General features: G+C 42.2%; 1 pseudogene; it reads right to left on the minus strand.

Moving 5' to 3' along the window:
* Window positions 1-216: 216 nt before the first annotated feature.
* LOC129499351 (60S ribosomal protein L27a-like) lies at window positions 217-655 on the minus strand (annotated as a pseudogene).
* Between the last annotated feature and the right edge of the window lie 11,173 nt (window positions 656-11,828).

An 11,828-nucleotide genomic window follows, 5' to 3' on the forward strand; every position in this document is an offset into this window, starting at 1 on the left:
GTACTCTTACCAACTTACACGTAGGCTATTTGTTGCACAACTTTTTGCATGTTAATCTCTTGCTTTTTCCACTTAAAGTTATATCTTGGAGATCAGATATCATCATTCTGTATTGGTAAGGTAAGTTAAAGCTGCCTTTCTGTTGTTGTTGTTGTTTTCTGTTTTGCTTGTTTGTTTGCACTTGTTAGCATTTAGTGAACATCCCTCCATGTGTCTTCAAGCTACTGGGACACAGTGCCCCCCAATCCCCTTAATCTTCTCAGCTCTTCTACTGAAGAATTTGACCTTCATTATGACAGGCTATTTGGGGAGCTTTCCTTTCTCCAAAACTTTGTCATAGCCTGACTGCACCATGTCAGTGATAGGAGCAGCTCCAGTCTTGTTTTTGGCAGTATTTACCCGTGTCTGCTCACTAACTAAAGTCCACAGTGTGTTGGGGTTGACAGATGGGCAGAAGCTCTGGCTCCTCTCTAAGTGGTAATGCCTCATACCAGCTTTTCCAAGGTAACCTGGGTGATATTTGTCAAAGTTGATCAAGTGGTAATGCATGCCACCAGTGTTACCTTGGCCTCCTGGGTGTTTCTGGGGGCTTGCTGACGTGGCTGTGGCTCAGGTGGCCCTGAAGTTTCCAGGCATTCCTCAGTCTAGATGGCATATGGGCAGCCCAGATGCAAGTTGAAGCCACCTCTTTCCTTTTAACACCTACATAATATTCTATTGAATACTATAATATATTCTCTATCAATAGACATTCATATTGTTTTGAAACTCTTGATTTTACAAATAGAGCTATAGTGAATATCTTTTTTAAAATATTTTATTTATTTATTTATGAAAAAGAGAAAGAACACAAGCAGAGGGAGAGGGTGAAGCAGGTTCCCTGCTGAACAGGGAGCCCCACATGGAGCTCAATACCAGGACCCTGGCATCATGACCTGAGCAAAGGTAGACACTTAACTGACTGAGTCACCCAGGAACCCTGAGAATATTTTTGCTTTTAAAAGTAATTTCTATGTACAACTTGGGACTTGAACTCATGTCCCTGAGATCAAGAGTCAGATGTTTGACCAACTGAGCCAGCCAGGCATCTCTATAATGAATATCTTTGTACATATGTCTTTCTATATGTACATGTATATACCTATAAAATAAATGCAGAGAAGTAGAATTGTTGTGCTCAAGGAAATGCATATTTTAAATTTTCATAGGGTAACAGGACATTAGATGAGGCTTTTTTTCTTGGCTTAGATTATCAACAGAGGTACTAAAGACCAAACTAAGTAACAGACCACCTATTTCTGTCATTTAGTGGAAACGGGTGCTAATAAGGTAGGTCTTTCACAAAAGTGAGGTGCTATAATGTGAACTTTCAAAAAATGAGGGATACCTGTACCGGTTTTCTCTCTACCGTTAGCTTTGCCTACAGCTTACATAAGACAAGGCTGGGAATTCCTGAAGGGGGTGAAGGTTAGAAGAAGGGTTCTTCAGAGAGTGGGGGAATGGAGTTGTCAGCCCTGTCCTCTATCTCCTTTCCAGAGCTTTTTGCCCTCTTAGTTTAAACTAAATGAAGGGATTTAGAAGAGCCCCTCAGAGCTTGTTGTATTTCCCATGGAATTTGGAGATGGAGAAACTAGTGCCTGAGTCACTACTGTGCAAACATCCTAAGGCCACGATCTGTGGCAAAGCTGCCTCTAGGTCACATAGGAGCAGCTGTACCTCCTCCAATTGTGGAACAAAGGTCTGTGTTTCCTGTGACCTGATGCGGGCCCTATGAAAGAGCTTGAATTGCCAAAGATCCCACCAAGAACAGACCGGGGGCATTGGCATGGGGAGGGAAGCAGAGTGCCAAGGTCTAAGTGTAAGAGTCATAAATGGTCAATGGGAGAGTGTTGGAGGGGTCAGGAATGTTCAGGTGAATGCTCGCCTCCAACGAAACCCAAAATCATCCCATAAAAGGACAGCATTTGGATGCTGGTCACACCCAAAGGGTACCAAAGCAACATTATGCCAATTCCCATCACTGAAGACCCTTTCCACCCTTTGCTTGTCCTGCTCCCTCAGCACCAGCCATCAGGGAGCCAGAGGTTACAGAGTGAGTCAGGAAGAAATAGAGGAAGAGAGCAAGGATCAAATAGTGAAAAGCTGACCAAGACCCCCTTCCTGGGTTTCAGGTTTCTGAGCCTGAGTCAGAAGGGAGGCTGGGGTTGGGGAGAAGGTCTAAAGTGGATGAGATTAAAGTTTTGATATGAAACTGGACCAAACCTGTTCATACCCAGAAAAATGAAACTATTCAACTAATGACTGAAAAGGATGGGAGAAGCTATTGGATCCACCCAGGAGTTCATCAGAGTGAGAGAATGGAGACTCCATGTAGCCTGGTGGAAAGTTAATGTGGTCAGGAAATATCACGTTTTTTCGGGGAGGGCGGGGCAAGATGGCGGAGGAGTAGGGTCCCCGAGTCACCTGTCCCCACCAACTTACCTAGATAACCTTCAAATCATCCTGAAAACCTACGAATTCGGCCTGAGATTTAAAGAGAGACCAGCTGGAACGCTACAGTGAGAAGAGTTCGCGCTTCTATCAAGGTAGGAAGACGGGGAAAAGAGATAAAGAAACAAAAGGCCTCCGAGGGGGAGGGGCCCGCGAGGAGCCGGGCTGAGGCCGGGGCGAGTGTCCCCAGGACAGGAGAGCCCCGTCCCGGAGGCGCAGGAGCTGCACCAACCTTCCCGGGCGGAAAGGGGCCCGCAGTGAGCTCGGGCAGGACCCAGGAGGGCGGGGATGCCCTCAGGCTCCCGGGAGGCACCAACAGAGGACCTGCGCCCCGGGGAGAGCGCCCACACCCCGCGACCGAGCTCCCTGAAGGGCTACAGGGCGCACGGCTGGACCCGGGAGCAGCTCGGAGGCGGCTCGGGCAGAGGCTCGGGGCAGAGGGGGCTGCGGCGCCCGGGAGCAGCTTGGGAGGCACTGGCCCCAGGGTCCAGGGCCCCGGGAAACACAGCCCCGGATCCGGCGCTACCCCCTGGACAGGCAGAGGCCAGGAGGACAGGACAGTGAGGACACTCCTGCCGCCAGGCACCCCCGAGCTGTGCAGATGGGCGCCCCTGCCCCCGGAGCATCCAGGCCCCTGGAGAGCTGCGGGAGTTACTGCGGGAGCTGACTCCAGGGCTGGGGAGCTGGCTGCCAACACTGCTGTTGTTTCTCCTGGTGTCACCCTGTGCCTGGGAGGGTTTGCGCCACCAGGGAACGGGGGCCTCACGGGGTAAACAGCTCCCACTGAGCCGGTACCCGGCAGGGGGTAGGGCACCTCCCCCAGGTGCACACATCTGAGAATCTGCACAGGATGCCCCTCCCCCAGAAGACCAGCTGGAAGGACAGGGGAAGAGCAAGTTCTTGACCAAGCAGCGCTGGAAAGCTCCAGGGAAAGTCCAGCGATTTATAGTACATACAACCAGAGAATGTCCCTCCTTGTTTTTTTTTTTGTTTTTGTTCTTTTTTGTTATTGTTGTTGTTTTGTTTTTTCTTTTTTTTCTTCCTTTTTCCAGTACAACTCATTTTAGCCACTCTTCACTAAGCAAAATGACTAGAAAAAAGAACTCACCACAAAAGAAAGAATCAGAAACAGTCTTCTGTGCCACAGAGTTACAGAATTTGGATTACAATTCGATGTCAGAAAGCCAATTCAGAAGCACAATTACAAAGCTACTGGTGGCTCTGGAAAAAAGCATAAAGGGCTCAAGAGACTTCATGACTGCAGAATTTAGATCTAATCAGGTCGAAACTGAAAATCACTTAAATGAGATGCAATCCAAACTGGAGGTCCTAATGACGAGGGTTAATGAAGTAGAAGAACAAGTGAGTGACATAGAAGACAAGTTGATGGCAAGGAAGGAAGCTGAGGAAAAAAGAGAAAAACAAAGATCATGAGGAAAGGTTAAGGGAAATAAATGACAGCCTCAGAAGGAAAAAAATCTATGTTTAATTGGGGTTCCAGAGGACGCCGAAAGGGACAGAGGACCAGAGAGTGTATTTGAACAAATCATAGCTGAGAACTTCCCTAACTTGGGGAGAGAAATAGGCATTCAGATCCAGGAGACAGAGAGACCCCCCCCTAAAATCAATAAAAACCATTCGACACTCTGACATTTATTAGTGTAACTTGCAAATTCCAAAGATAAAGAGAAGATCCTTAAAGCAGCAAGAGACAAGAGATCCCTAACTTATATGGGGAGAAGTATTACGTTAACAGCAGACCTCTCCACAGAGACCTGGCAGGCCAGAAAGGGCCTAAATGAGAAGAACATGCAGCCAGGAATACTCTATCCAGCAAGGCTCTCATTCAGAATAGGAGAGATAAAGAGCTTCCAAGATAGGCAGAAACTGAAAGAATATGTGATCACCAAATCAGCTCTGCAAGAAGTATTAAGGGGAACTCTGTAAAAGAAAGAGGAAGTCCAAAGAAACAATCCACAAAACAGGGACTGAATAGGTATTATGAAGACACTAAATTAATCTTTCAATAGTAACTCTGAACGTGAACGGGCTTAATGATCCCATGAAAAGGCGCAGGGTTTCAGACTGGATAAAAAAGCAAGACCCAGGCAGCCCAGGTGGCTCAGCGGTTTAGTGCCACCTTCAGCCCAGGGCCTGATCCTGGAGACCTGGGATCGAGTCCCACGTCAGGCTCCCCGCATGGAGCCTGCTTCTCCCTCTGCCTGTGTCTCTGCCTCTCTCTCTATCTGTGTGTCTCTCATGAATAAATAAATAAAATCTTAAAAAAAAAAAGCAAGACCCATCTGTTTTCTACAAGAGACTCTTTTTATTTATTTTTTTAAAAAGATTTATGTATTTATTCATGAGAGACACAGGGAGAGAGGCAGAGACATAGACAGGGGGAGAAGCAGACTCCATTCAGGGAGCCCAATGTGGGACTGGATCCCAGACTCCAGGATCACGCCCCGAGCTGAAGGCAGATACTCAACTGCTGAGCTACCCAGGCGTCCCAAGAGACTCATTTTAGACCTAAAGCCACCTACAGCCTGAAAATAAAAGGTTGGAGAACCATTTACCATTCCAATGGTCCTCAAAAGAAAGCAGGGGTAGCAATCCTCATATCAGATAAAGTTTATCCTAAAGACTGTAGTAAGAGATGAAGAGGGACACTATGTCATACTTAAAGGATCTATCCAACAAGATGTCCTGACAATCGTGAATATTTATGCTCCTAATGTGGGAGCTGCCAAGTATATCAATCAATTAATAACCAAGGTTAAGATATACTTAGATAATACTACACTTATACTGAAAGACTTCAACAGAGCGCTTTCTGTAAATGACAGATCTTCGAAGCACTACATCTCCAAAGAAACAAGAGCTTTAAATGATACACTGGACCAGATGAATTTCACAGATATTCACAGAACTTTACATCCAAACGCAACTGAATACACATTCTTCTCAAGTGCACATGGAACTTTCTCCAGAATAGACCACATACTGGGTCACAAATCAGGTCTTAACCAATACCAAAGGATTGGGATTGTCCCCTGCATATTTCCAGACCATAATGCTTTGAAACTAGAACTAAATCACAAGAAGAAATTTGGAAGAAATTCAAGCACGTGGAGGTTAAAGACCATCCTGCTAAAAGATGAAAAGGTCAACCAGGAAATTAGAGAAGATTTAAAAAGATTCACGGAAACTAATGAGAATGAAGATACAACTGTTCAAAATCTTTGGGATACAGCAAAAGCAGTCCTGAGAGGGAAATATATTGCAATACAAGCATCCCTCAAAAAACTGGAAAAAACTCAAATACAAAAGCTAACCTTGCACCTAAAGGAACTGGAGAAAGAACAGCAAATTAAACCTACACCCAGCAGAAGAGAGTTAATAAAGATTCAAGCAGAACTCAATGAAATAGAGATCAGAAGAACTGTGGAACAGATCAACAAAACCAGGAGTTGGTTCTTTGAAAGAATTAATAAGATAGATAAGCCATTAGCCAGCCTTATTAAAAACAAAAGAGAAAAGACTCAAATTAATAAAATCACTAATGAAAAAGGAGAGATCATCACCAATACCAAGGAAATACAAACAATTTTAAAAACATATTATGAGCATATTATACACCAATAGATTAGGCAATCTAGAAGAAATGGATGCATTTCTGGAAAACCACAAACTACCAAAACTAGAACAGGAAAAAATAGAAAACCTGAACAGACCAATAACCAGGGAGGAAATGGAAGCAGTCATCAAAAACCTCCCAAGACACAATAGTCCAGGGCCAGATGACTTCCCAGGGGAATTCTATCAAACATTTAAAGAAGAAAACATACCTATTCTACTAAAGCTGTTCTGAAAGATAGAAAGAGATGGAATACTTCCAAACTCATTCTATGAGGCCATCATCACCTTAATTCCAAAACCAGACAAAGACCCCACCAAAAAGGGGAATTATAGACCAATGTCCTTGATGGGCACAGATGCAAAAATTCTCAAGAAGATACTAGCCAATAGGATCCAGCAATACATTAAGAAGATTACTCACCATGACCAACTGGGATTTATCCCTGGGATGCAAGGCTGGACCAACACTCATAAAGCAATCAATGTGACAGATCATATCAACAAGAGAAAAAAGAACCATATGATCCTCTCAGTAGATGCAGAGAAAGCATTTGACAAAAAAAAAGCATCCGTTCCTGATAAAAACTCTTCAGAGTGTAGGGATAGAGGGGACATTCCTCAGCATCTTAAAAGCCATCTATGAAAAGCCCACAGCAAATATCATTCTCAATGGGGAAACACTGGGAGCCTTTCCCCTAAGATCAGGAACAAGACAGGGATGTCCACTCTCACCACTGCTATTCAACATAGTACTTGAAGTCCTAGCCTCAGCAATCAGGCAACAAAAAGAAATAAAAGGCATTCAACTTGGCAAAGAAGAAGTCAAACTCTCCTTCTTTGCAGATGACATGATACTCTACATAGAAAACCCAAAAGACTCCACCCCAAGATTGCTAGAACTCATACAGCAATTTAGCAGTGTGGCAGGATACAAAATCAATGCCCAGAAATCAGTGGCATTTCTATACACTAACAATGAGACTGAAGAAAGAGAAATTAAGGAGTCAATCCCATTTACAATTGCACCCAAAAGCATAAGATACCTAGGAATAAACCTAACCAAAGAAGTAAAGGATCTATACCCTAAAAACTACAGAACACTTCTGAAAGCAATTGAGGAAGACACAAAGAGATGGAAAAATATTCCATGCTCATGGACTGGAAGAATTAATGTTGTGAAAATGTCAATGTTACCCAGGGCAATTTACACATTCAATGCAATCCCTATCAAAATACCATGGACTTTCTTCAGAGAGTTGGAACAAATCATCTTAAGATTTGTGTGGAATCAGAAAAGACCCCGAATAGCCAGGGGAATATTAAAAAAGAAAACCAGAGGTGGGGGCATCACAATGCCAGATTTCAGGTTGTACTACAAAGCTGTGGTCATCAAGACAGTGTGGTACTGGCACAAAAACAGACACATAGATCAATGGAACAGAATAGAGAATCCAGAAATGAGCCCTCAACTCTATGGTCAACTAATATTTGACAAAGCAAGAAAGACTCTCCACTCGAAAAAAGGCAGTCTCTTCAATAAATGGTGCTGGAAATATTGGACAGCCACATGCAGAAGAATGAAAGTGGACCATTCTCTTACACCATACAGAAAGATAAACCCAAAATAGATGAAAGATCTAAATGTGAAACAAGAATCCATAGAAATCCTAGAGGAGAACACAGGCAACACCCTTTTTGAATCTGGCCACAGCAACTCCTTGCAAGATACATCCACGAAAGCAAAAGAAACAAAAGCAAAAATGAACTATTGGGACTTCATCAAGATAAGAAGCTTTTACACAGCAAAGGATACAGTCAACAAAACTGAAAGACAACCTACAGAATGGGAGAAGATATTTGCAAATGATGTATCAGATAGAGGGCTAGTATCCAAGATCTATAAAGAACTTATTAAACTCAACAGCAAAGAAACAAACAATCCAATCATGAAATGGGCAAAAGACAACAGAAATCTCACTGAGGAAGACATAGACGTGGCCAACATGCACATGAGAAAATGCTCCGCATCACTTGCCATCAGGGAAATACAAATCAAAACCACAATGAGATACCACCTCACACCAGTGACAATGGGGAAAATTAACAAGGCAGGAAACCACAAATGTTGGAGAGGATGTGGAGAAAGGGGAACACTCTTGCCCTGTTGGTGGGAATGTGAACTGGTGCAGCCACTCTGGAAAACTGTGTGGAGGGTCCTCAAAGAGTTGAAAATAGACCTGCCCTATGACCCAGCAATTGCACTGCTGGGGATTTACCCCAAAGATACAGATACAGTGAAACGCCGGGACATCTGCACCCGGATGTTTATGGCAGCAATGTCCACAATAGCCAAACTGTGGAAGGAGCCTCATTGCCTATCAAAAGATGAATGGAGGGCAGCCTGGGTGGCTCAGCGGTTTAGCGCCACCTTCAGCCCAGGGCCTGATCCTGGAGACCCCGGATCGAGTCCCATATCAAGCTCCATGCAGGGAGCATCTCTGCCTGTGTCTCTGCCTCTCTCTCTATATATATATCTCATGAATAAATAAATAAAATCTTAAAAAAAAGATGAATGGATAAAGAAGATGTGGTCTATGTATACAACGGAATATTACTCAGCCATTAGAAACGACAAATACCCACCATTTGCTTCGTCGTGGATGGAACTGGAAGGTATTATGCTGAGTGAAGTAAGTCAATCAGAGAAGGACAAACATTATATGGTCTCATTCATTTGGGGAATATAAAAAATAGTGAAAGGGAATAAAGGGGAAAGGAGAGAAAATGAGTGGGAAATATCAGTGAGGGTGACAGAACATGAGAGACTCCTAACTCTGGGAAACGAGCAAGGGGTGGTGGAAAGGGAGGTGGGCAGGGGCTTGGGGTGACTGGGTGATGAGCACTGAGGGGGGCATTTGACGGGATGAACACTGGGTGTTATGTTATATGTTGGCAAATTGAACTCCAATAAAAAAAAAGAAATATCATATTTTTTCCCTGTGATGTGCACCCCACAATGACCAGCACATTCAATAGACCACTTAAAATAAGTATTGCCAAACAACTCCCCGTAAATGCTGTAGCAGCTTCCCCCCAGTACTCCACCTAGTACCTGGGTGTGCTGCACCTGTTCTTAGGAAGAGAAGTGTTTGGTGTTTCCACACTAGGAGCCTTATCTCTTCTTTGATACTCTTATGACGTAAAAGTCAAAATTTGTTCCAGAATATCTCCATCAGTTACTATGGGCTTCTTTATATCATGTATTATTTTAAAGATTTGATTTATTTAGTAGAGAGAAAGAACCAGAGTGAGAGCGAGAGCAAGAGTGAGAGAGAGAGAGAGAGAGAGAACATGAGCAGAGTGAGGGGCAGAGGGAGAAGTAGACTCCTTGCTGAGCAGGGAGCCCGATGAGGGGCTCAACCCCAGGACTGTGGGATCATGACCTGAGCTGAAACAACTAACTGAACCACCCAGGCACCCCATGTATTATTTTAAACACTTGTCTGTCCTCCCAAAGTCCAGTCTCTACACCTCAAAAATCTCAAGCTACACACACCGCTTTACATTCTAGTCAGGAATCTAAATGAAAGATGTAGGGGAAGATCTTCTCTCAAGTATTAACTTGGGGTAACAAATAAAATCCATTATAAAAATAAATATCTATTTTTAACCCAAAGGCATTTGGACATCCTTTTAAACCCAGTGATTGATGCTACTGTGTAAAGAATTAAAGAGCACAGGTATATTAAAATTATGTTGTCCAAAGATTATTTATTAGTTAATACAAATTTACATTGGCTTCAGGACTGAAAATTAACTGAGAATCTAGAAACTAAAATTTAGGTTGACACACTAAGTAATTTATAGAGTCATAAAATTAATCTCTTTTTAGAAGGATATGACATATTATCAAATAACTTAGTTGAACACAAAATTTTGCAATTTTATCAGTTGTAAAGTAATGTTAGTTTACTTGGCCAGCAAAACTAGTGCTGGGGGAAATTTAGGAAATTCAATTAAGCATTTCATGAGAAAATAAACCCAAGACTTTCATAAAGTAGAATGTAGTGTTAACAGTTTTACATGGTGTAAGTCAGGGAGAAGACATAGAACGGCTTTTAAATCAAAATTATTAAGTCAGTTTAATTTGTCCAAAGAGACATTTCAATTAGAAATACTGCATGCTCTTTTGTGTGCAATTACATAGCAGATATTAAAGCTTTAATGTTATTTATATTTACTTCTTACAGTTACTAAAACTTTTCATTAAGCCCCAGTTAAAATCTCTTTTTAGTTACAGCTTTACAAAGATAATTTCCTTAAAGAACTACATGCTTAAAGTATAAGAAATAGGAAAGTATTTTTAGAAATCTTCGAATTTCTTCTTCCTATTTGTAGATGCTTTAATATATTAATGCTGTTTTTAAAAGCCAATTCAAAGAGTTTATTCCTTTAGATTTCTAACTTTTTGTCCCTGAAAGTAATTTAAGTTTTCAGAAAAACTGCAGAACTAGTACAGAATTGAACTATATCCTACGCCTACCTTTCCCTAATGTTAACATCTCATGTAACCATAGTACAATGATCACTACTAAGAAAGACATTGTCATTGACACTATTAATGAAACTAGATTGCTAATTCAAGTTTCACCAGATATTTCCTTCCCAAGATCCTCCTCAGGGTCCCGTACAGCATTTAGTTGATCTGCTTCCTTAATGTCTTGCACTCCATAAGGAGTCCCAGGACTCAGGTATCATGACCTGAGCGGAAGGCAGATGCTTAACCGACTGAGCCACCGAGGGGTCCCTGTCTGATGCTCTCTTATAATGAGGCTGCAGTTACGCTTTTTAGCAAGAAGTGTTGCGCCCTTTCCGGTGCCTCTTACCAGGGGGTGTGTGACCTTGGCATGTCTTGTTCCTGATTATATTAACCTTGATCACTTGGTTAAGATGATGTCTGCCAGATTTCTCTATAGTCACAGAGAATATTTTTCCCTTTGTAATTCTTAATTGTCTTCTGCAGAGGTACTTTGAGACTATGCAAATATTCAGTTTTTCTTGGAACTCTTGCTCACTAATTTTAGCATCTAGAAAAAGATCATGCCTGCAACAATCAAGCTGTGCTATTTGCCTACTGATTATTCTGTTTCCTTCATTTCTTCTACATTTATTAATAGCATTTTTCTATTTCTCTTCCCTTATTTATTTCCTCAGTCATTTATGGATATCAATATGGACTCATGGACATTTATTTTGTTCTATGGGTTCTAATGCAATACTATCAACATTTATGTTCTTGCTCAAATTATTCCAGCTTTGGCCACTGGGAGCCACTTCAGGTGGACTTCTCTGTCCTTTCAACATATTTCCAACTTTTTTTTTTTTTTTTTAGTCCTTTCTTACTGTCCCTGCAAGATATTACAGGCTCATTGTAATTTTCTCCATCCCAGTCCTGGAATCCGCCATTTTTCCTGGGAGCCCTGGTCTGCTTGTTTTAAGGTGTCTTTTACTACTTCTGAATTTTTAATTTTTTGTTAGAAAGCCAGCTCTAGTAGTCTAACTCCCTGCCTTTCCATATCAATGAGACAGAGTAATAACGCCACAGCTCACTTTCTGAACGCTGGTTATCTCATGTAAATAATCACAAGGACTTCTAGGAGCAGGAAGTCTAGTAGAAATGTCTGGATGAGCATTCATCT

This window comes from Nyctereutes procyonoides, unplaced genomic scaffold (genome assembly GCF_905146905.1).
Source record: "Nyctereutes procyonoides isolate TBG_1078 unplaced genomic scaffold, NYPRO_anot_genome, whole genome shotgun sequence".
NCBI lineage: Eukaryota > Metazoa > Chordata > Mammalia > Carnivora > Canidae > Nyctereutes > Nyctereutes procyonoides.